The 23,433-nt window shown below is 38.2% G+C and overlaps 1 protein-coding gene and 2 pseudogenes across 1 annotated transcript in view; 1 reads left to right on the top strand and 2 right to left on the bottom strand.

Moving 5' to 3' along the window:
• Nucleotides 1–23,433, bottom strand: part of Sdk1 (sidekick cell adhesion molecule 1) — an 803,720-nt gene that overhangs the window by 752,692 nt on the left and 27,595 nt on the right. The window lies entirely within an intron of this gene.
• Nucleotides 15,049–15,370, top strand: LOC150065262 (PAT complex subunit Asterix pseudogene; annotated as a pseudogene).
• On the bottom strand, nucleotides 20,352–21,058 carry LOC150065263 (THO complex subunit 7 homolog pseudogene; annotated as a pseudogene).

Raw genomic sequence — 23,433 nt, forward strand, 5'->3', positions numbered from 1 at the left:
TTTGAAACCTTTCATCTTTCTAAATGCAATCATTTAGTGCTATAAATGTTCCCTCTTGTAACTGTTTCAAACTACATCACACATAACTGATAAATTGGATTTCTTTTTCTTTCTTTCTCAATTGTGGGTTTTGAACTCTGGGCCTGGGCTCTCTCCCTGAGCTCTTCAGCTCAAGGCTAGTTCACTATCACTTCAAGCCACCACACTACTTCCAGTTCTCAGTTAATTGAAGATAAATACCTCATGGACTTTTGTGCCCAGGCTAGCTTGCTACAGTGATTCTCAGATCTCAGCCTCCTGAGTAGCTAGGATTACAGGCATGTGCCACTAGCACCCAGCTTGAATTTTCATTTTTATATGTTTACATTTTCCCTGTGGACAGTTTGACACATAGATTGTTTATAAATGTCTTACTTAGGGCCAGGAGTTTGGACTAGTGGTTGAGTGCTTGCCTAGCATGCATGAAGACCCAGGTTCGATTCCTTGATACATAGAAAAACGTCAGAAAGGGTGCTATGGCTCAAGTGGTAGAGCTCTAGCCTTGAGAAAGTCCAACGACAGTGCTCAGGCTCTGAGCTCAAGGCCAGGACTGGCAAAAAAATGTGTTGCTTAATTTTCAAGTGCTTTAGTATTTTTCTGTTGTCATTGGTTTTAGTTTTATTCCACTGATATCTCCAAAATATTCTGTATGATTTCCATTGTTTCATTTTTTTTTAAGTTTCATAGCCCTGAATAATCATTGTGTTGACAAGGTGGACAGCTGAAACAATAGTACACTTTACTGTTTGGGGCAGTGTTTTGGAGTGTCCCAAAATTGTCAGTTAAATTCTGTGCTATGCTCCTCCATATTCTTTCTTTCAGTAGAGAGTATTGAAGCTGCTAATCTTTTATCTGAGCTATTAAGATTTATCTTTGTATACCAACAGAACATCTATTTTCTTTTTTACACTCTATTGGTTGTTGCTTCATATACTTTGATGCTTTTCTGTATTGCTGTCTCCTGATGGGTTGATCTTTTTATTATGTAATGTCTGTGTCTAGTATTTTTCTTGGTTCTGAAATGCATTTTTATAACATTAATATGGGAACTCTGCTTTTTTATTAATGTTTCTATGGTATATCATTCTCCATCTTATACTTTCAACCTATGTTATTGTATTGAAGTGAATTTCTAGTAATCAGTATAATTTTAAAGCATTTTTTGTCATTCCAACATCCATCCTTTAAATAGAATATTCAGATAAGCCATATTTAAGGCAATTGTAGATGTACCTTATGATAAGGTTACATCATGATAAACCCATTATAAGTTGAAATACTGTTAAGTCAAAGTGCACTTAATATATTTAGCCTACCTCAAAAGTGCTCAGAACATTTACATTAATTTACAGTTGGGCAAAAACCATCTAACACAAAGCCTATTTTATAACTGGTTGCTAAATATCTAAATGTAATCTACTGAAAGCAAAAAGCAGTATGAATATGTTTTCACAGTATCCCAAAATTTAAAATTTTCAAATTGAACCACAGTAAGTGTAGGGCCAACTATGTCAGTATTTTGGTCCTAAGCCTACCATTTAATTGTGTTTCTCCTCTCACCTTTCTGTGAGTTATGTATATTCCTTAAGTGCTTTTTACTATTTCACTGCACAACTTTTGCACATACTGATGTCACCACTTAATCACTCGAAGTATAGAAGAACACACTTCAATTTTCATCCTTAACACATCCCACTGTTAACTATCCAAATTATTTCCTCTGCATATATGTAGCACCTTGAACTTCATTCTAATGCTAGCTTTGACCATCAAATATTATAATTTTAAGAAACCCATGAAGATAGTTGATTCCTACTTTACCTATTAATTATTCTTTATTTTCTGAAGTTCAGAGCCTCCTGTTGTCATCTGTCCAGTTAGAGAATTTCCCTGACCTGGTATTTATTGTCTTTTGTTTCTGCTGTTTTTTTCCTAACCTTTCTGAGTCTGTTTGCCAGAAATGAATTGTCTCTTTGCTTTGTTCTAAGGTTTCCCCTTCATTCATCCCTGGGGGTAAAAGATTCCTTCCTCAGATATTTTCCTGGTTCCACTTGCTATCCCTTCCTTCTAGAACTGCAAGGACATGAATGTTAGCTCTTTTCTTACTGGCCCAAAGGTCTGTAAGACCAAGTATATCTTTTTCAAGATATTATTTGTTCCTCACATTACGTGTTCTTAAATTCCAGTCAGTGGTATTAAATTTCATTGACCTCCATCATTATCACTACTATTGATCCCATGAAAAACCTTTGTATAAACTGTAGCTAATTTTTTGTCAATTCTGTAACTCCTTTTGATTCTTTTTAACTACAGAATCTACTTGTTGGCTCAAGTTTCTAACTACTTATTTGTTTCAAGGAAATTTGTAACAGCTTGTTAAAACATTGTTATCATGGCCACTTTCAATTCACTTTGAATAAATCTCAGTGTTGGTGCTTATTGTGTCTCATTTGAGTGATTTCCCTGGTTTCTGAGGGGAAATTCAATTGCATTTCATACATTCCTGATATTAACAGATACTGAATCCCATCATCAAGCAGTTCCCCTGCTACCAGGTCAGTGTTCCCCAGGTGTAATATCTGAACTGGTGCTTTGCACGGCTTACTAGGCCCTCCCTTCCCATCATCACCCTGAAAAAAGGACTCACACTGCAGCACTGCAGGTAGACAGGATGAAAAGTCAGCTCACTGACCCACTCCCAGCAAAAGTTGGGCACCAACTCACCATGTCTGTTTCCAACCCCACGGACGACAAGTCTCTCTCAGGGCTACACTACCACCAGGAAGGGCAAAGCAGGAAGACTAAGCCACAAGAGGAAGAGCAGCTCTCAGTTTGGTCATGCCAGAACTATCTGGTAGGGAAATGGAAATGCTTCTACTAGATAGGAAATGAAAGGCCTTCTTCCACAGCAACCACTGGAGAAGAGCAGCCATGGCTCTGTACTTCCGCAACCTCCCCCCCCCCCCCCCGCATGGTCATGGGCCTCCACAAGGGCCACCAAGGGGCCAAGAACATGAGTGAGCCCAGGCCCAGCCACCTTGACAGCTACAGCCATCTCACCAAGTGCACTTAGTTTGTGGCGTTCGCCCCTTATGAGAGGCACACCATGGAGCTGGAGCTGTTGAAGGTGTCCAATGACAAACAGGCCTCCCAGTTCATCAAAAAGGGGATGGGTTTAAAAAAAAAAAAACAGTATTATGGGAATGCACATCCTTGGCACTAAGAAGCAGGAAGAGCTGAGCTGCACGCTTATCATTGTAAAGAAGGCTGCCGCTAAAAAGGACTGAAGACCTGAGATGTCCCCAAGTAAACCTCTGCTCCCTCAAAAAAAAAGGAGGGGCTTGGGGCTGGGGTGGGGAGGGAGCGGGGGAGGGGACTGGCTCCAACTTAGGGATGTTGGCCTGGAGTGTGCTGCCTCCTTTCAATGGATGCTAAAGACAGTTTATTGACTAGTTTTCTTTTATTGGACTACCATTCCCCATCCTTTGTGAAGGGGAACAGATTCTTCTTGAGGTGTTTAGGTTTTTGTGTGTTTTGTTTTTTGTTTTTCTTCTGTGCCTGGCACTTCAAAGATGAAGATTCTGCAGCACTCTGCACCAGAGTAAGACAATAAGGAAATCTAGGGAACTCACCATCTTGTCATTTCTCAAGTTCCCAGTTTCTAGACTATCCAGTTCTTTTCCCGTCTTTCAGTATCATCTTCAACTGTTTATTCTAAGTCCAGGGATTTTTGAGTTGTAAGATGGTGCAAAGAGGAGAAATAGAGCTGCTCCATTTTGAAAACAGAAAGTTGGCTCACGTGGTAGAATACCATACAGCACCAGCCATAACCAAGCTGAGAGCTTGCCAATAACAGAAGGAGGAGGGGGGGGAGGAGGGGGAAGGGTAAGGAAGGAGGAGAGGAGGAGGGGGGATAGGGAAAGGGGGGTATAGGGGAGGAGCAGAAGGAGAGAAGTGGGTAATAAATATCATGTCTCTGGCCCACTCATTTTTAATTCATCCACCTCACTTTGTTGTTTTACAGTATTTATACCTTTCTCTTTTCTGACTCCTAATGTTATAACTGGGTTACTATTCATTCTACTTTGCCCTTAATTCATATTTTGCCTTTCCCTATAGTATTCAGTAGGAAATTTTACTACCATTTCTTACAAAGTACTCCCTTCAAAAGGAAACATAATTCTTCAATCTCCCAATTATGATCTGTAGAATAATTTCACTGACACTACCTTCCAAGCAAATATTTGAACACCTATAATGTATCAAGCAAAGATCCAAGTATCAAAAGTAAGTTCCTGTCCTCTTGAAGCTTATATTCTGCTGCAGAACAGAAAAGAAGGGAATTGGGTCTTTGTTTTTTTAATCATCAATCTCAGGAGTTAGAAAATACATGGAGGAAATAGGAGACAGAGCAGAAACAGCTTTGGTGAGCCCAATGGATGGTGGCAGGTGGGCACCATGCACCAAAAAAAAAAAAAAAAAGACAAAAGGAATGGGATTTACTTTCTAATTCAGCAGTGGAAAGAATGACCAAATTTATGTCAAATTGGATGTAGAAGTTAAGAGCAAAGTCTAGGTCCCCACTTGGAAGGCTTGTTAGTAATTATGGTAGCTAGGGTGGCAGCAAAAGACTGATTACAGGGTATAACCTGAAGGCAGAGACAACAAAATTTGCAAACAGAGTGAGATCTGAGAAAAAGACAAAAGACAGTGTTACTAGATCAGGGGGAGGGGAATACACATCCCTCACAGTAGGATTCCACGTCCCACCAGAGTCCACCACTCAGAGACATTTTCATGCAAAAAGGTGTATTTATAGGGGAAATAGGTAGTGAACTTGCCGACCAGGGACACAGTGCAGACTTGGGAGCTAACACTGTGACCCCCAAGTGATTCTCAGGCTGAGAATCATCACCACAAAAGCACCATACGCAGATGGCAAGGTAGATTACACGATTTTACACAAACCAGGCATAGCAGCAAGGGGGGCTTTCCAGATCAATTAAAGTGGTTTTGGTCAAAACAAGAACACACTACACACTTGGGCAGTTTTAACAAAGTAAGAGTATTCCCAGCACTCCCTTCCTGGAGTCTGGAGGGTAAACAGAACTATCTACAGGGACTGTGGCTGCTTTTACTCAACACCTTGTGACTCTTACAATGAGACAAAGGAGACTACAATAGTTTCAGACAGGGGTTATTCCTTTTCTCAATACTCCAAAATGGAGTGTGTCCTGCACCCCTCAACAACAGTAACTTCAAGGTATGGGAACTGAGCTACTGAGTAAAACCATAAAGCCATTTAGAAAACAAAATCAACATTTGGTTTTAGGTTGAGAAGCTTGCCTGTTAGAAATGTAAGAGGAGAAAAATGCATTAGACTGTAGACTTCTGAGAAGGTTAGCACTAGAGATAAATTTAAAAGGACACAAAGAAATTAGAATGAAATGAACCATACTTGGCTGAGCAGAGGGCTAGATTCAGCAAGAGCAACATGCAGTAGTTCTGAGACTGTGAGTCAGGGGAAAGAGGTATCCTGGACTCTAAGTGAATAAAGTTTTCCAAGAATGAAAGAGTAATTACATGGTATCAAATGTTCATGAGGGTCACTTTCACAACCTTTGGGGACATTTTGGGGTCCATCAATACACTTGTCCTGGACCCCAACTCTCCAAGTGTCAGTCTCGTAGAGACTTTGCTACCTCCCATCTCCCCTCTCCTATACTCCATACAGGTGTGTTACTACTGTCGGTGGCTAATAGAACAGAGAAAGGAGTGAACAGTAATTATTCACACTCAGTAACTTCTTTTTCCTTTTGACTTAGACTCCAATCATCTGCTAAGAGCAAAAGGGGTCAGAATAAAGTGGTAATTGCTGCTTGACAGGATGAAAGAATCAACCTATCTAGGACAAGTGAAAGGATGGCAGGACAATTTCAAAGAACCAGCTATAGTTGAAAACCCTAATTTGTTGAGACTACTGTAGATTGACTCACTCAAATCCTGTGAACTTCAGGTGAACTATAGAGGCTGGACAGCTAAAAATGACACCAGTTCACTTGCAAAGAGATGTGAGACTGGACCTAAACTCTGTCAGATATGCAAACTGTGAAGTTTTACGTTTCAGCTGAGTTAAGACTGAAACTGTACTAAGAGAAAAGTAATGCATGACCTACCTGCTTTCAGGAATGGTGAGATTTTTTTTTAGCCAGCATGGCTCTGAGGCCTGGCACAGGGTACCAGCTTCCACATCAGTAGTCAGCGGCCTGTCTGAGTTGAACACTGGCTATTCTGTGGCAGTCCATGATGCACATCATTCTGGAGATGTTTTTGAGTCCCCCCCCCCAACATTCAGCAAGTACAGAGAAAGCAAGGAAGTTTATGCTGGGGTTTGAGTATGTTGACAGGACAAATTAAACACAGACACAAAGCAGTCCACAGTTCCGACGTATGAGTTAGAGATGACCCTGGAATCCAGGCTGACTCTGGAAGGAAATAAAACTATTGCCAACAAACAAGAAGTCAGAGATAATGACTAAAGGCAGGCAGAACAAAAACCATGAGCATATCACAACTGCAGTAAGGAAACTTCTTTGGCCTCATTAAATTGTAACATACAGTTACGAAATTTAAGGAATATCTTCTTAGAAAATGGAATTTCCTCTCATATACCATTAGCATGGACCTCCAAATAGCCAGCGAATCCCTAGAACATCCATAAAACATTCCAGGCATCGCAAAAGTTTCTGGACATCACAATTCGTGCCAAGAACTGACTGCGTCAGCCTTCATTAGACATCCCTGGGGAAACAGAAGCACAGCAAGAAACCTAGCTCCTGCTGTCTTAGGCAAGAGATCTGAACTCATTCACAGACAGCATACTTGTTAATGCCAAAGTCAATGCCTCAAGCATCAGCCACTTCCTTTTGAAGCAAGACTGTGAACAAGAAAAGTGTATGGGCCCTTTACTAGACAGTGAAACCCACTCCCCAGTGAAGCCTAGCCTTCAGCTCCAGTCAGTATCTATGTGAAGGCAGTAAACTGAGCAACTGTTTAAATGTTAAGATTTAAGCACATTCAATAATGCAATGAGAATCGCATTTAAAAATAAAACTTGGCAGATTTACCAAAAATAAAAAAAAACTTCTTGTATCTATTCCTGAGGGGAGAAATGTTATTTGGAAATAGCAACACCTTACCAGCTGAATGTCAGAGCCTTTAAATGTATCACTGTCCCCTACAGCACATTATGACATTCCTAGGAACTGTTGCAACATCTACTAACTTTAATTGAATTATGAAATGCAGAGCCTTTCCAGGGCCTGGAATTATAATTGTTCTTTATAAAATAAATGGCAGGCCATTTACACTTATTACAAATGGCCATAAAATTTGTTTTTTCCCAAATAGATAACAATCACTCTGACTTCACTTTTAAAGAATTATTACTTATTAGAAATGTGAAGTAGGGCAATTTTAAGTTCTTGAATCCTATTGAACCATATCCATTTTGCCCACAAAATAAGAATTTATACCCACATAAGATATAATGCCAGAATAACATGAACAATGTAAGAACAATTTACAGCACTGACATTAAAGGACAGAACCCTGCTAGGATTAATTTGTACAACTTTAATCATATCTATCAGTAAGCCATGGCCTGTGCATTAATTATCCAGGAAAAAATGAGACTCAGATCTATAATTCAATAAAACTTTTTCTGAATTGTATTTTTTGGGGACCTGTTCTTTGTTGGTATTAGGGATCAAATCCAGGATTTGCCGCTGTGTTACATCCCAGCCTAGTCTAGTAACACTTATTTCTAAATTGTCTGTGAATAGCCAAAACTAAAATACATTAAATCTCAGCTATTGCTGGGTGCCAGTGGCTCATACATGTAATTGTAACTACTTAAGAGGCTAAGATCTAAGAGTAGCAGTTCAAAGCCAGCACAGTCGGGAAAGTTCATGAGAATCTTATCTCCAAACAACCAGCAAAAAAGCTGGAAGTAAAGCTATGGTTCAAGTGGTACAGCATTAGCTTTGAGTGAATGCTAAGGAATAGTATAACAAATTAATCACTATCTTCTTAGCATTAAGAAAGTTAAAACCTAATAAAAATAAAATAGGCATATGAAAGTAATATTCTAAAATTGCAAAAGTAGAGATTGACTTTTAACATCTGAATAATAAGTAATAACATATTTTACTATAAATATTCAAATTGATACTGAAGGTCACATTTTTCTATAAAAGATACATTTTCTTCATAAAATACCTTTTAAATGTATTTCCAAGTAAAATTTCTACAAGCCAATAGGCATTGACTTTAAAAGGCTGAGATAACTTCATGGTATTTGGTTTGCATCTCGAAAAAAAAAAGGCTTAGAATTATTCAAATTTATATAAACAGGAGCCTGCTATCTCCCAAGAGGTCAAAATGAAGAAAGAAGGATTGCCCCTCCCCAGCTGCAAGAGTGCCACATAGAGTGGGGGTCCAAAGGCCCAGGGCTACTGTCTGCAGAGGGAAAAATCATCAACTGCTACTGCAAATTCTCCAAGTTTTTATAAAATGACTCCAATTAAACGAAAAAAAGCAATGTTTATTAAGCTTAAGACTATACCTACCTAATGGCTCACATTGGCAAAGGGAGGGATGAAGAGTGTTCATGAACACAGGAAATACATATACAGATGAAATTAATATGTTGAGTGCTTAATTGCATAAACACTTTTTGGGGTTGGAGTTTTAGCTCCTTCCTTCCTTCTCTCCTTCCTTTTAAAGTGCCAGTACAGGGGCTTGAATCCAGGGCCTCAATCTTGCTCAGCTTTTTTGCTCATAGCTGGTGCTCTGCTGCTTCAGTCAAGCCTTCAGGTCCTGTTTTTCCCTAGTTAATTTGAAATAAATATCTGGCAGCTCTGTCTCCCTAGGCTTGCTTTGAGCCTCCACTTCAAATCTTAGCCACCTGAGTAGCTAGGATTATAGGTATGAACTATCAGTGCCCAGCTCCTTTTTATTTTCTTACACACACACACACAATCACACACACACACACATCCTATATATCATATATCAGGCAAAGGTGTTCAATGCATAATCATTTCTACAAATTAAAAGCAACCAGAAGACTTTTCAATTGAAGAACAAAATATGAAAGTTATGAAATGTGGACTACACAGTTGCTAAAAATAAATGTGATCTACCTATGTGTTTAATTACAGGAAGATCTATCTCTAAGGTACAAAAGTAAAGCAAGATAACAAAGAATGCATCATCCTATTTGTATAATCTTTCAAAAAAGCATAGTAACACAAATTTAAAATGTTTTGTATAAAATACACAACAAAGTTAATACTATCTCTGGGTAGAAGGGTTAAGAAGGAAGAATTTTTTGTTGTATTCTGATACTATAGCCAGCTGAGTTATTATTTTTACATGTTTCTCAAACCACACTGCCTTCATTTCTGTGTCATGTGGGTCTTGCCTTACAAACAGAAGCAACCTAGACCTCTTTAACTAGGCTGTTAGCCTGTTAACACTGTTAGCGTGATCTAAAATGAAATCATCATTTAAAAGCAACTTCAATATATATGCCTAAAAGCAAGTTCAAAGAGCTCATAAATATAGTCCTTAAAATAAGCTTGATTCTGTTTTATGATACATTACTTCATTTCAAATAATTCAAAATAACACTATAATGTTCCAATCAAATTGGATAATGTGAACATACTTTTTAAATATCATTTGTCATTTTGCTCCTGGAAGACATCCTTGTTCAAGATACAATATTTTAACTACATATACCGACATTATCCTTCCCAATTATTTTCAGAATGAAGTTAAAACATGTACAGAATAAGAATAACACAAGTAACATGTTGCTTCTGAGGCAATCCTATGCTGAGTATATTCTACATAATAATCTAACTTTCACAATCTCAAAAGGGGCATCAGGAAAGTATTGTCATCCTCATTTCATATGTGGATAGTGATCAGCTAACAAATGACACTGTGTATCTCTCTACATATGAGAACACTAATATAGGTACAAACACATTGTGGGTGAGAAGTATTGAGAAATCAGACTTCCTTGGGTTTTAGGTGGGTAGTTATAGCATTACATAATAGCCTGAGGTATGGAAAAGCATATCATAATGAAATGTATCACTATTTCAGAAAAGAAATTATGAATATTCAATCAAGTAATACAATACACGTTTATCTGAGTGGGTTCAATTTTGCCCTCCAAATGTGTTATGAAACATTTTGCTATTAAGACTTCATTTTCTTTTTTTATTTTGAACTATAGATACAGGGTTCTGCACCTATACAAGTCAGTTCTCAGTTGGAAAACTTCTCACTGCTGAAAACAATGTTTGTAAAAGGGAAGAATTTTAATCCCTTTCAGTATCAAATTTAAATCTTTCTTTGACCAGACAAGTGTTCGGGAACCCAAAAGCATCATTTTCATCACAGAAATCATCACTCGTTTTCATCAGCCATACACAAAGAAGATCATAAAGGCTAAGTATGAGGAACCAAGAGGAGATAAAAGTTACTGCTCTAATTATCTTCTTCCTTATTATCCCAAACCTTTTTGCATACCACACGTGCAAGGGGGTCTCTATTCATTACCCTCTCCCCTTTTTTCTGTCTTCTCTACACAAAACATTCCTTATATCAACCATTCACTTCTAATTTTAACAGGTCACCCACTGTCTTCTGTGTATGCTCATTTGTCAGTGTCCTTAAAGATGATATCCAGACTAGAGGTGTGGCTCAAGTAGCAGAGTAGCCGCATGAGCCAATTTTTTTAAGTGACATCCAGGACCAAATGTTACAGACCTTATCCAGTCAGCAGTGTACTTACTTTCCTGGAACTGAACATTATCTTTACATCTAACAGCTTAAGATTATTAAACCTTAGTGCTAAGTCACACTAGTACAATTGACATAAACTCAGAGAAAGAAAATCAATGAGCTCACTATTAAATTAAAATGCATAACTACTTTGTACCTAATAAATACTCAGTCTCGGTAACAAAGAGAAGTAAATAGGAATCCGTTAGCATGGGTTAAATAATGTGTCTAAAACTTGCTTAACAAAAAGGGGAGGAAAGAAAACATGTAGGATGAACACAAAGCAAGATTATTCCTGAGTCAAAATTACTAAAATTGGATGGTGGATACATATTTTACCATTGTATATATTTGCATATTTCCATGCACCAGTGGCTCATGTCTGTAATCCAAGCTACTCAGAAGTTTGAGACCTGTAAAATCACAGTTTGAAGCCAGCCTGGCTCTTAAGAGAGGCATCTCTAGACTAACCAGCAAATAACTGCCAGGCTGGAGTAGTAGACTACTATTCAGGAGCAAACAAGCCAAGCAAGAATGGAAGGCCTTGGTACCAGCACAGAATAAATAAATAAACAAAAAAAGAGCTTTAAATAAGTGATCAACTGGAAGGAACTATCCATTTTCAAATTTCTGATTTGCAATAATTAAAAAGTTCATCAGGGCAACACTGGTAAAAAGATGCCAAAATAAAGACCTAAATTGGTCTTAAATTGGCCCTACCTTTCTAAGGAGACATTCAGTGATACATGCCATGGTCCAGCAACCCCACTTCAAGATATTTTACCCAGCTGGGCACCAGAGGTTCATGCCTGTAATCCTAACTATGCAGGAGACTCATACATGAGGATGAAGGTTCAAAGTAGCCTGACAATGTCCATGAGATTCTTATCTCCAATCAGCCACCCAAAAAGGGAAAAGTAGAGCTGTGGCTCATGTGGTACAGTGACAGCTTTTAGCCTAAAAACAAGTTAAGGAACAGCACACCTAGGCTGACTTCAAGGTCCAAATACACATACACAGACACATAAGGTATTTTCTATAAAATGATTACTTAGAAAAACAAAATGACATCTATATGTCAACTATATTCATCATAATTTATAAAGGAGAAGAACTAAAACAACTTCAATGTCTACTAGCCTCAAAGTAAGCTATGATTCACAATGGAGAATTATGAATGTACTTCAACAGTAGTATATATTTATACATTTCATATCTGATAAGACTGAGTGATTTTAAATAACACATTAACTATCCCATAATTAGATATGTATATGTCTACTAAGCTTCTATACATCCATTTGCATATGTACAGAGGCAGAGATTTCACTGAAATGTTAATAGTTATCATTCAGTAAAAGGATTTTTTACTTTCTCTTTATTTCTTAGCAGTTTTGTAGACTGAACTCAGGGCCTCACACTTGGTAGGGAGGTACTCTACCACTTGAGCCACACATCCAGCCTTGGTTTTGCTTTGATACTGTTCTATACTCCTCAATTTGTAATTTCAATTTCATGGACATATGCTTTTTATAATAATAACTAAGTCATTGAAGGACAAAAGACTAGTCACATGATTAAAGATACATTAAGATGTCCATGACATTTTTTTTTTTTTTTTTGCCAGTCCTGGCCTTGAGCTCAGGGCCTGAGCACTGTCTTTGGACTTTCTCAAGGCTAGAGCTCTACCACTTGAGCCTCAGCACCACTTCTGGCTTTTTTCTATGTATGTGGTACGGAGGAATTGAACCCGGGTCTTCGTGCATGCTAGGCAAGCACTCAACCACTAGGCCAAACTCCCAGCCCCGTCCATGACATTCTTAACAGGGGATTACAATAACCCAATTGCTTAGTGCATTGGACCATATATAATAAAGTTTATCAATTTGGACTCCAAGATATAGAAACAAGAGGTTCTTTCTTATTATGTCCTGTGTGTAGGTTTTTTTCTTTTTTCATTTCTCTTAGTTTTCTGTACCTTGTTTCTTACATATAACATTATTTAATCTGTGGAAGGGAAAGGCAATCACAGAAACAACAGGACAAAGGATGAACTAATGCAACATTGATACTTACTTGACATGTCAAATATGAACCTTACAAGCTGGTGGGGGGAGAGGAGTACGGAGTGGGATAAGTAGGAGAAAAAAGAGGGATGGGGTAACTGTTTAAAAACAAATGTACCCATTGTCTTACTACGTAACTGTAATCCCCTTGCTCATCACCTTGTCAGGAAAGATTTTTTTTTAATCTTTCTTTTCCTCTTTTTATTGTAATGGTGATACAGAAAGGGGTTACAGTTAAGAAACCTTTTCTAAGCCAGGCGTTGGTGGCGCATACATGCAATCCTAGCTGCTCAGGAGGCTAAGACCTGAGGATCCAGATTCAAGGCCAGCCCAGGCAGGAAAATCTGTGAAAATCTTATCTCAATTAACCACCAGAAATGACAATGTAGACTCAAGCAAAAGAACTCAGGAACAGTGCCCATGCCTTTAGTTCAAGCCCTACACATTCATATATGTATACATATATATATACACACATATTGTATATGTCTACATTGTGATTCTGCCCTTTTATGTGGATGAGCCAACTTTTATGTGGATGACATTTTTTCCCCATGAAAGCGTATGTTGGACACAGCCAAATGAACTGAACATTCCTACGTTTCTCTTTGTAAATGTCTACCTTTTAAAACAAGTTTGTCCTCCCCCTCCCCTGCATATACACAACCAGGATTAAATCCAGCTCTACCATGTTAAATAGGCAAGTACCCTACCATTTGAGCTCATCTTAATACTTTTTATTCGTATTTTTGGCTTTTGAGATAAGGTATCAGTTAACTTTACCTGGGCTAATAACCTTGACCTCTCATTCCACTTGGTTCCATCTCCTAAGCAGCTACAATTACAACCACCTCACCTTGCTGCCTTAGGTCTTTCAAAAAGAGTTATTTTTTTTTCAACCTCATTCCAGTTAGAATGGCCATTATCAAGAAATCTAATAACAGATGCTGGCAGGGATGTGCCTAGGAGGGAACACTATTACAACTGATAGTGGGGGGGGGAGGGTAAACTCATTCAACCACTATGGAAAGCAGTATGGTAATTCCTCAAAAGACTACACATAGAGCTCCCCTATGACCCAGCAATCCCACTACTTGGCATTTACCCAAATGTCCAGAAACAAGAACATACTAAAGCCACTAGAACAACAATGTTCATTGCAGCACCATTTACCATAGCAAAGATATGGAACTAACTCAGATGCCCTCAGTAGATGACTGGATCAAGATGTGGTACTTATACACAATGAAATTCTATGCTACCATCAGAAATAATGACACAGCCCCATTTGTAAGGAAATGGAAAGACTTGGGGAAAAAAAAATCCTATTAAGTGAAGTAAGCCAGACCCAAAGGAACATAGGCTCAATGGTTTCCCTCATTTGTAATAATTAGAACATATCTAGGACTCTCTCAGCAGGGGATTTACAATAGCGCAAAACCTATATACATAGGCTATATAGGATCAGACTAAATGAAAGAATCTCTAGGATATGGAAACAAAAGCTTTATCTTGTGTGATTGTTGTTCTTAATGTGTTATTTCTCTTCTCCTTTGTTGCCCTTTGGTTAATCTCATATTGTTACTGTATCTGACTTTGTTGCCTGATATATTGTATATATGTTTATTTATTTGAAATAGGAAAGGGAAGGGAAGAAAACAAGATGATTGGGAGGGAGTAGGAGAGAGAAATGGGGACAAAAACATAAGAAGGGGTATCAATGTCAGAGAAGTAATGCACCTACTATCTGGCAAATGTAACTGTAATGCCTCTATACATTACCTTGATAATAAAAAATAAAATGGAAAAAATATTTATTTATTTTATTATCAGAGTGATATACAGAGGGGTTACAGTTACATTCATCAGGTAATGGGTACATTACTTGTTGAACATTGTTATCCCTTCCCATGTTTTTCTCCCACTTTCCCTCCTTCAACACCACAAAGAGTATATTTGATTCACACAGCCTATTCACAATTTCTAAAAGCTCACATCTTTGAATGTAACAATCTGGTAACATTTTCCTAGTTGAAAAAAAAAAATAGTTGAGTAAAACCTCAGAAATGCAAAAGGTCTGATGTTCACCAACAATATGTCAAACCCACAAAGGCCCAACAAAGTGCTCAGGTACAAGCCTTCCGCCAAGTAAGAATAACCCAGCCCTAGACAACCCCATCGCCAGACTACATGAACCTTCTGGGCATGATCTGCAGCATGTGCAGCTTCATGCGTAAGTTGAAGTGGTGTGCTTGGGTTGCTGTCCACTGCTCCTTGATCAGCTTTGCCAATTCTTGGAGCTCAGGGACACTAAGCAGATGATAAGTAGCTTTATGTTGTCTATCTCTGCTTTGGTGATGTCCTATCTGCAGAACCCTCAGCCCATGACACCCCCCTGGTGATGTCACACTGTAGACTCTCTTTATCCAACTTTCTGGCACAGTCTATGGATGCCTCCATCTCTTTCCCTCAGGTGCTGTCCTACGTGTGCTCAGGGCAGCTGGATGGAGGGAACCAGACTTTTTCCCTAGGGTCCCACTTCTGCTCCATTGTAGAGAGGAAAGCCTTAGGCTTACCCTTGCCTACCCAACTCACTATGAGAGAAAGGCTTTTTTTTTATTGTAATTAGTAAAAGGGTTACATGATATTTGCCAGATAGAAGGTGCATTAATTCACATACATTGATACCCTTTCACATGTCTTGGTACCCGTATCCCTCCCCCCCCACACCCCCCACCTGTCTTGGTTTTCCCCCCTTCCCTATCAAATTTCAAATGTCCAAATACAAATAAATTCAATAAATCAGATAACAAAGTTAGATCTTCACCAACCAAACAACGGACAAAGGCCTCATAGCTAAAATATATCAACAACTCAAAAAATTGAATCACTCCAAAACTAACCTCCAAAGTAACAACCATCCCATTAAAAAATGGGCCAAAGACTTAAAGAGAGTCTTCTCTGAAGAAGAAACAAAAATGGCCTATAGACACATGAAGAAATGCTCAACATCTCTGGTCATAAAAGAAATGCAAATCAAAACAACTCTAAGATTCCACCTCACTCCAGCTAGAATGGCCAGGATCAGGAAAACGAATGACAACAGATGCTGGAGGGGATGTGGCCAGGAGGGATCACTACTACACTGTTGGTGGGAGTGCAAACTCGTTCAACCACTATGGAAAGCAGTGTGGCAGTGCCTCAAAAGGCTAAACATAGAACTCCCCTATGACCCAGCAATTCCACTACTTGGCATTTACCCAACCACCCAGAAACAAGGACATACTAAACCCACTAGCACAACCATGTTCATTGCAGCACTATTCACCATAGCAAAGATATGGAACCAACCTAGATGTCCCTCAGTTGATGAGTGGATCAACAAGTTGTGGTATTTGTACACAATGGAATTCTATGCTGCTGTCAGAAAGAATGACATCGCCCCATTTGTTAGGAAATGGAAAGACTTAGAAAAAAATCATATTAAGTGAAGTAAGCCAGACTCAAAGGAACTTAGGCTCAATGGTTTCCCTCATTCGTCATAATCAGTAGAAACCTTGGGCTCTACTAGCAGAGATTTGCAATAGAGCAAAATCTTCATACATAAGGACATATAATGTGAACCTAATTGAAAGGACCGCCAGGATAGTGAAACAAAAGCCATATACTGAATGAGAGAAAGTCTTAATATTTCAGAATGTATTTGTTTTCTTGTGTGAAGTAGTTGGTAATAAAATTTTTTACTCCAGGAAAAAAAAATTCAAAAGGTCTGAAAATTTGCATACTTTTTGTAAACATATATAAAAAATATATTATTTGGTAACAGCAGCAGTTTTACAAAAGAAAGTGGTTGACTTTATTGATATTTTTATTCTATCACCTATAATTAAAATCATCATTTGGGACCTGAGAACTGGGATTACATAAAAGAGCTTCTTCAAATTCTTATTGTAAGAATTTTAAGTGCAATGCTTAAATTCTTGTTTTAAAACATATTTATATCTTTCTCCTTATCTTAGTCTTGAGGAAAATACAAATATAATCAATAATCCATAAGGTTAAAGAAATGCAGAGCAATTGATTAGGAAGCCACATGTGTGCATTAGGGTGTTATTCTATCTTCCACAGGTTAGAATTACTGCAATATGTGTAACTAGGAAAAAGTAAACCTACTGATGTGCAGATCATGTATCCTAAATCTACATCTTAAATACCAAGTGCCCCAGGATTTACAGAGTATGGCCTCAAAAATCCCAAATCTCGGGGCTGGGAGTTTGGCCTAGAGTTCTTGCCTAGCATACACAAAGACCCAGGTTCGATTCCTCAATACTACATACATAGAAAAGCTGGAAGTGGTCCTGTGGCTCAAGTGATAGAGCACAAGCCTTGAGGAAAGCCCAAGGACAGTGTTCAGGCCATAAGTTCAAGCCCCAACACTGGCAAAAAAAAAAAAAAGCCCAGATCTCTCCATTAGAGTACCACATCAGAATCTATGAGACCCAGGCATCACCAAAAAATGGTTGATGGTTGAGCAGAGACTGTAAGCGGCTGTCCTTCCTACAAGGCCCAGGAAACTATTGGTAATAATGATGATAAATGCAGTTCCAGAGACATATCGCTAATAGTCCCTCTATCAGTCCCAAGCTCAACATAGTTTCCCAAAGCTTGCCCTTTTAAAGCTTGCCTTTTATTGTGTAAAGGGGGGAAATTCTAACAAGGAAAGCTCAACCTCTGTGGAACTATAAAATCAAACATTGAAAAAGGATTTTCAGCTGTTTAATCATGACTTTCAAATGTATAGGTTCTGCTTGGCTTTTTTTTTCCTGAGCACGGGTTGAGTAAAAATTACAGGAGGAAAAACTACAAACACTGGTCATAAAAATAAAATATGGCAACAACCACTTGAAATCAACCTCATTAAGATGTCTTTCTGAAAGAACACTTTTTCAGTTTCTGTTTTAACAGCAAAAGTAAGAGTCTACTATTGTTGAGTTTAAAACCTGTTTCTATATGAAAGAATAAACTTAACAAGTTATATAATGGGAGTTTATTTCCTATTATTGGGAAGATAAGGTATCTAGTTCCATATCACCTTTGATCACTAACTCCCATTCTCAGCAAAGACGTGCTTCTGAGAGCTACCTCCTATCCTTATCCCCCATTCAGTACAAAGAATTAGCTTTTAAGATATATTTCTCAAATTAAAAGATAAAAGGTAGTGGTAAAAGAGGATTAAACAAGGTGAACATTCAAATTAATAAGCAAGTAAAACCCACCTTTCAACGGAGTAATAAGATGGTATACTGTAATATTTTTACTTGACTATCAGTTACATGCACATGCTTTATATGATTTTTCCAGGGAATACTTTTTATTTCAATAACTTCACTTAAAAAAAAAACTGTACTTACGATCAAAACTACTTACTGAGTGATTTCAAGTATTGACAGAGGACCAAACAAATGACAAGGAAAACAATCTAAACCTGAAACTGCAAACATGATTGGAGAGAGAAACATGAATCATGTCTCTACAGAGGAATGCATACCAGACTCCACAATAAGGGAAATCAGTTCATTTACATTCCCTTCTCTCAATGTGCTATGTCACACAATACAACCTTTGTCACACACAGTGGAATATGAGACTGTGGGGGCCTAACAAATTGCAAGCGGGTAAGGTAATCCTGCTGTGGGAAGGCAGGGAAGGCATCAGCTATACCGACTAAAGTAGAACTCTTACATGATATAGTAATATACCACTGAACTGTAAGTATTATGATAGGATATAACTCCAAAACCTGTGACTGCAATGAGCTATCATTATTTGTGAGATCATGTCCTATGGCACTTTTGGCACAATACCCAGAGATTACTGATGCAGAAATTACCCTGCTAGGCTTGATCCAAACCCTTCAAGCAAAATCTCTTACTTAGGTAAGAAAAAGATAAACTGTAAGAGGACTTGACACATCAGTGCAAGTTTCAAAACAGGGAAGCCATGTGAAGAGAATGAAAGTGACCCCTAGAAGTAGAGAACACTACCAACTGACAGCCAATAAAGAAACAAGGCCATCAGTTCTACAATTACAAAGACTTCAACCTACCCAACAACCTGAATATCCTGGATATCTATTTTTTCCTAAAAATTTCAAATATTTTATGACCTTTTCAAATAATGACCATATGGTTTCTTTTCTTATCTCTGGAAAGGAAACTCTAGAAATACAATAACTACAGGCAGAAATGGTGATGAAGAGAATAATGATACAGTGCATTTATTAATTCATTCAACCATTACTAGGTTCTTTTTTTTTCTTCAAACAACTCTTTATTCTATTACTTTTCTAATAATACAGATTTTAAGGAACCATATAGAAAAAAAATAACAAAACACTTAACCATGTTTCTCCAGTGTTACATACTAAAGCAAGTATTAAAATACTAAATTTAGGAGGGGGTAGAGGGAGGGAAATGAGGACAAAAACATGAGAGGGTTATCAATGTGTGAGAAGTAATGCACCTTCTATATGGCGAATATAACTGTAACCCCTCTATACATTAAAATAAAATTAAATTTAAAAAATACTAAAGTTTATTAGTAGCATTTAATACTCAAGTATAAAATACTGAAGATTTATCTCTTAAATCAGCAATCCTCAACATCATGGAACCCTTTTCCACAAGGAATATACAAGTATCATGCATATAGTTTATAGGTTCTGGGTCCCCCAAAGCTTTATTCATGGACTTTACTACCTCATATACATACAAAAATGCCACCTTCTTACAATCTTTCTTTATAAAACTATAAATGTTACCAAAAACTACCTAGAGTGGTAAGGAACAAAATCATGCAACTTTAAAAAACATTTTTAAATGTTATTTCCTACTTTTAAGACCAAAAATTGAGCTGGGTTCTGGTGGTTCAGGACTGCAACCTGCCCTACTCAAAAAGCTGATATCTGAGGATTACAGTTCAAAAGGATCCTGAATTAAAAAAAAAAAATTAAAAAAAACATCTAGAAAACTCCATCTTCAACTAAGCAGTAAAAAATTCTGGACTGTAGGCATGGCTCACTCTTGAGCAAGAAAGCAGAGCAAGAACAGGTAGCCCCGAGTCCTGAGTTCAACCTCTGGTACCAATAAAAAGAAAAGGGTGGGGAAGGATAAAAAATACAGGTGAGAGTTGAAATTCACATGGTAAAGTACCTGCCCAGCAAATGCAAGGCCCTAAGTTCAAACTACAGTACAATAACAGATAATCTCTCATTTCAATAAAACCAAATATACAATGAAATCATTTTTGTGTGAATATGAATAAAATGTAAATATTTAAAACTAAAATATTTCACTGCCAAAACTAAATATTTCAAGAACAAATTCTAAATATACCACAATCATATAGCTATTTTAATACTCTTGGGAATGAGTAACTAGCCTGTCTATGACTTAGGTTCTATATCCATGAAAGTTTCTTCACCTTCTTCTCCCTCCGACAGCTTCTCATCACTTTCCAATGTTTGTTGAAGTTCATGGATAGTACTAAGAAGAACATGAAACTGTTTGCGCCTCAATTCCAGCTTATCTTCAACACTTTCTTTAATATGTGAAAGATGTTCTAATTCTTTGCCCAGAGCCTCTAGTTCCTTTAATGTCTGATGCCTATCTGGATGACGCTGGATCACTTTCGCCAAAGCATCATATTCTTGGCGATTCTTCCGTATTCTTTTTGCTTGAAGAATTTCCTTTTTGCACTCAGCAATTTTTTTATGTGCTTCAGCAATGTTACCTTCTATTTCTTTGTAAATCTTTTCATAACTTTCCATTTCTCTGAGATTCATATCATACACCAGCAAAGTTTTGCCCACTGAAAATTCACATTGAGACAAGGTGCTCAGCATACGTTGGTACTGGCCATATCCTTCTTCATGGGATCCAGAGTTGCACCATTTAACAAAACTTTTCACTAGCAGATTAATTCTCCGATCATCACCGGTGCCGTCTCCATCAATTAGGAGACGCTTCCGTATCACTTCATCATCCGTTGAAGTCCCCATGGCGTCTTCAATGGTGTCTTCCCGCCGGCGGCGAAGGCACCATTACTAGGTTCTTACTAAGATTTGGGAACTGCTACAAATGCAGGGTGTATGTCAATAAATAAAATATTCTTGTCTTTTGAAATGATCAGCCAGGTCAAACAACCTACTAAACAATAGCAAAGATGTCACAAAGATTAAGGAAGAAGCAAAGAACAATTCTTGCTGCAGATGCACAGATTAGACTACAAAATTGCAGTGATAGTTAAGCTGAAATTTAGCCAAGCTGAAACTTAACAGGGTTGAAATGTGCCTATTTCCAGATGAAATTAGTGAGAGAAGAGGAGGAGGAATAATTCAGGAACAAAGGGACCTGTGAAACAAACGTGCATGCACACACAGACACACACACTCACTAACTCACACACACGAACATGGTATAGGGGGGGAAATGAGCAAAAAAGAATAGAGCCAGGTGCAGTGACTCCTAGCTGCTCAGGAGGCTATCTGAGAATCAAGATTCAAAGCCAGGCCAGGCACAAAAGGACCTGATCTCCAATTAATCTCTAGAAAACAGGAAGTAGGGCTTAGTTCAAGGGTAGGGTGGTAGCCTTAAGCTGAAGAGCTCAGGGACAACGTCTAGGCCCAGGGGTAGGGCAGTAGCCTTGATCTGAATTGCTCAGGGACAGTGCCCAGGCTGAGTTCTGAGAGTGCCAAGTTCAGCCCCAAAGACAACATTGTAGCAGTAAATCCCCCTCAGCCAATGAAGACCCCAAGTTCCATAGAAAGAGCCATTATAAGCAGACATTTACAGTGGAACTTATGGTTTGGATGCTAAATGGGGAGGGAGGTAGATTTGACCAAGCTACAGGCAGATAGTTTACTTAAGTAATCAGAATAGATTTGAGAAGTATACAGAGGAGTAAAATCTAGTAGGAGATCGGAACTAAATATACTCTGTCTTAGGAGACTCAGATGACAACAGCAACACCAAGACAGATGAAATACTGTAAAATACTGACTTCAACAGACAGGTTACAGTGGGTAGAAGAAAGGAGATGTGTTTAGCGACGTCTAGAGACTTCTATGGAGATGCAGAGGGCTTCTGATACTATATTTAAGAAGAAAAGCTTTGTGGAACCAGAGAAATAGTCTAAAACTAAAACGGTAATCCACAAGTTATCTTACAAAAAAAGAAATTAGTCATTTTAATGACACACAGCAGGCAACCCCTACATTCAGGTGGTGGCAGCATGGGATGGACAGACATACATCATGTAACATCTGTCTATGACAGCAGTCCCACAAGATTATAATGCAGTTGAAAATCCTTCTTGCCTAGTGAGTGCAAGAAAAAAAAATGGCAGAAGACAAAAAGAACCCCCAAGAAAACTGAGAGAAATGTTCAAACAGAAGTTCTTACAAACCTCAAGAAGCTCCTATAAAACTTCAAGATCATGGATTCCAGCATTCAAAGACCTTCATTAATAGAGATGAATGTTTGTGGTGCATTCATTATCTACATTATCTATTTTTAACAAATAAATTTCTGAAAAAAAAAACAGAAATGAAGCAAACCACGAGGAGCCTATTTCTGAGAAGAATGACACTTTTTGAAAGAAAAGACTCAATGGATCTGTCACAGGAGTTCAGAAAGAGTCCTTGCTATCATAAGAGACCACAGCTCAAGGTGAGGCACTCCTGGAAGACCTGCCACTGCAGCACATGTGGAGGTACAAGTCAGCAAGACAGAGGGCCCTTCAGGATGTATGTCTTCATTTTTAAATTTTTGTTTAAAATGAAAACGTAAATAGGGAAATGTTGATGCAATAAAGTTATAAAGAACATTCTTGTGCAGCTATGCAATGTATTTGTGTTTTAAGGCATGAGTTGGGCAAAAAAGAGGGGGCCAGGAGTTTGGCCTAATGGTTAAAGTGCTTGCCTAGCATGCATGAAGACCCAGGTTCAATTCCTTGGTACCACATACATAGAAAAAAGCCGGAAGTGATACTGAGGCTCAAGTGGTAGAGCTCTAGCCTTCAGAAAATCCAAGGACAGTGCTCAGGCCCTGAGCTCAAGCCCAGGACTGGCAAAAAAAAAAAAAGAGATGAGGAGGATTCTAGTTCCACGCTAACCTAGGCAGAAAGATGACAAGATTCCATCATAACCAGTAGGTGTAATGGCATGTGCCTATAATCAAAGCTATATAAGAGGCATATGCAGGAGGCTCATCATTCAAAGCTGTGTGCAGTAGTCCAAAGCCATCTGGGGAAAAGAGATGCTATATGAAAAGTAAAGCAAAACATGGCTGGAGGACATAACTTGAGGAATACAGTACCTGCCTGGCAAGTGGCAGCTTTTAACTTGAAACCAACAGTTTCTAAAAAGAAATACAGCTTGACTGAGAGCAGCACCATCTTCACTGCT

The sequence above is a fragment of the Megascapheus bottae genome, chromosome 3, assembly GCF_031878675.1.
Source record: "Megascapheus bottae isolate mThoBot1 chromosome 3, mThoBot2.hap1, whole genome shotgun sequence".
NCBI classification, from domain to species: domain Eukaryota; kingdom Metazoa; phylum Chordata; class Mammalia; order Rodentia; family Geomyidae; genus Megascapheus; species Megascapheus bottae.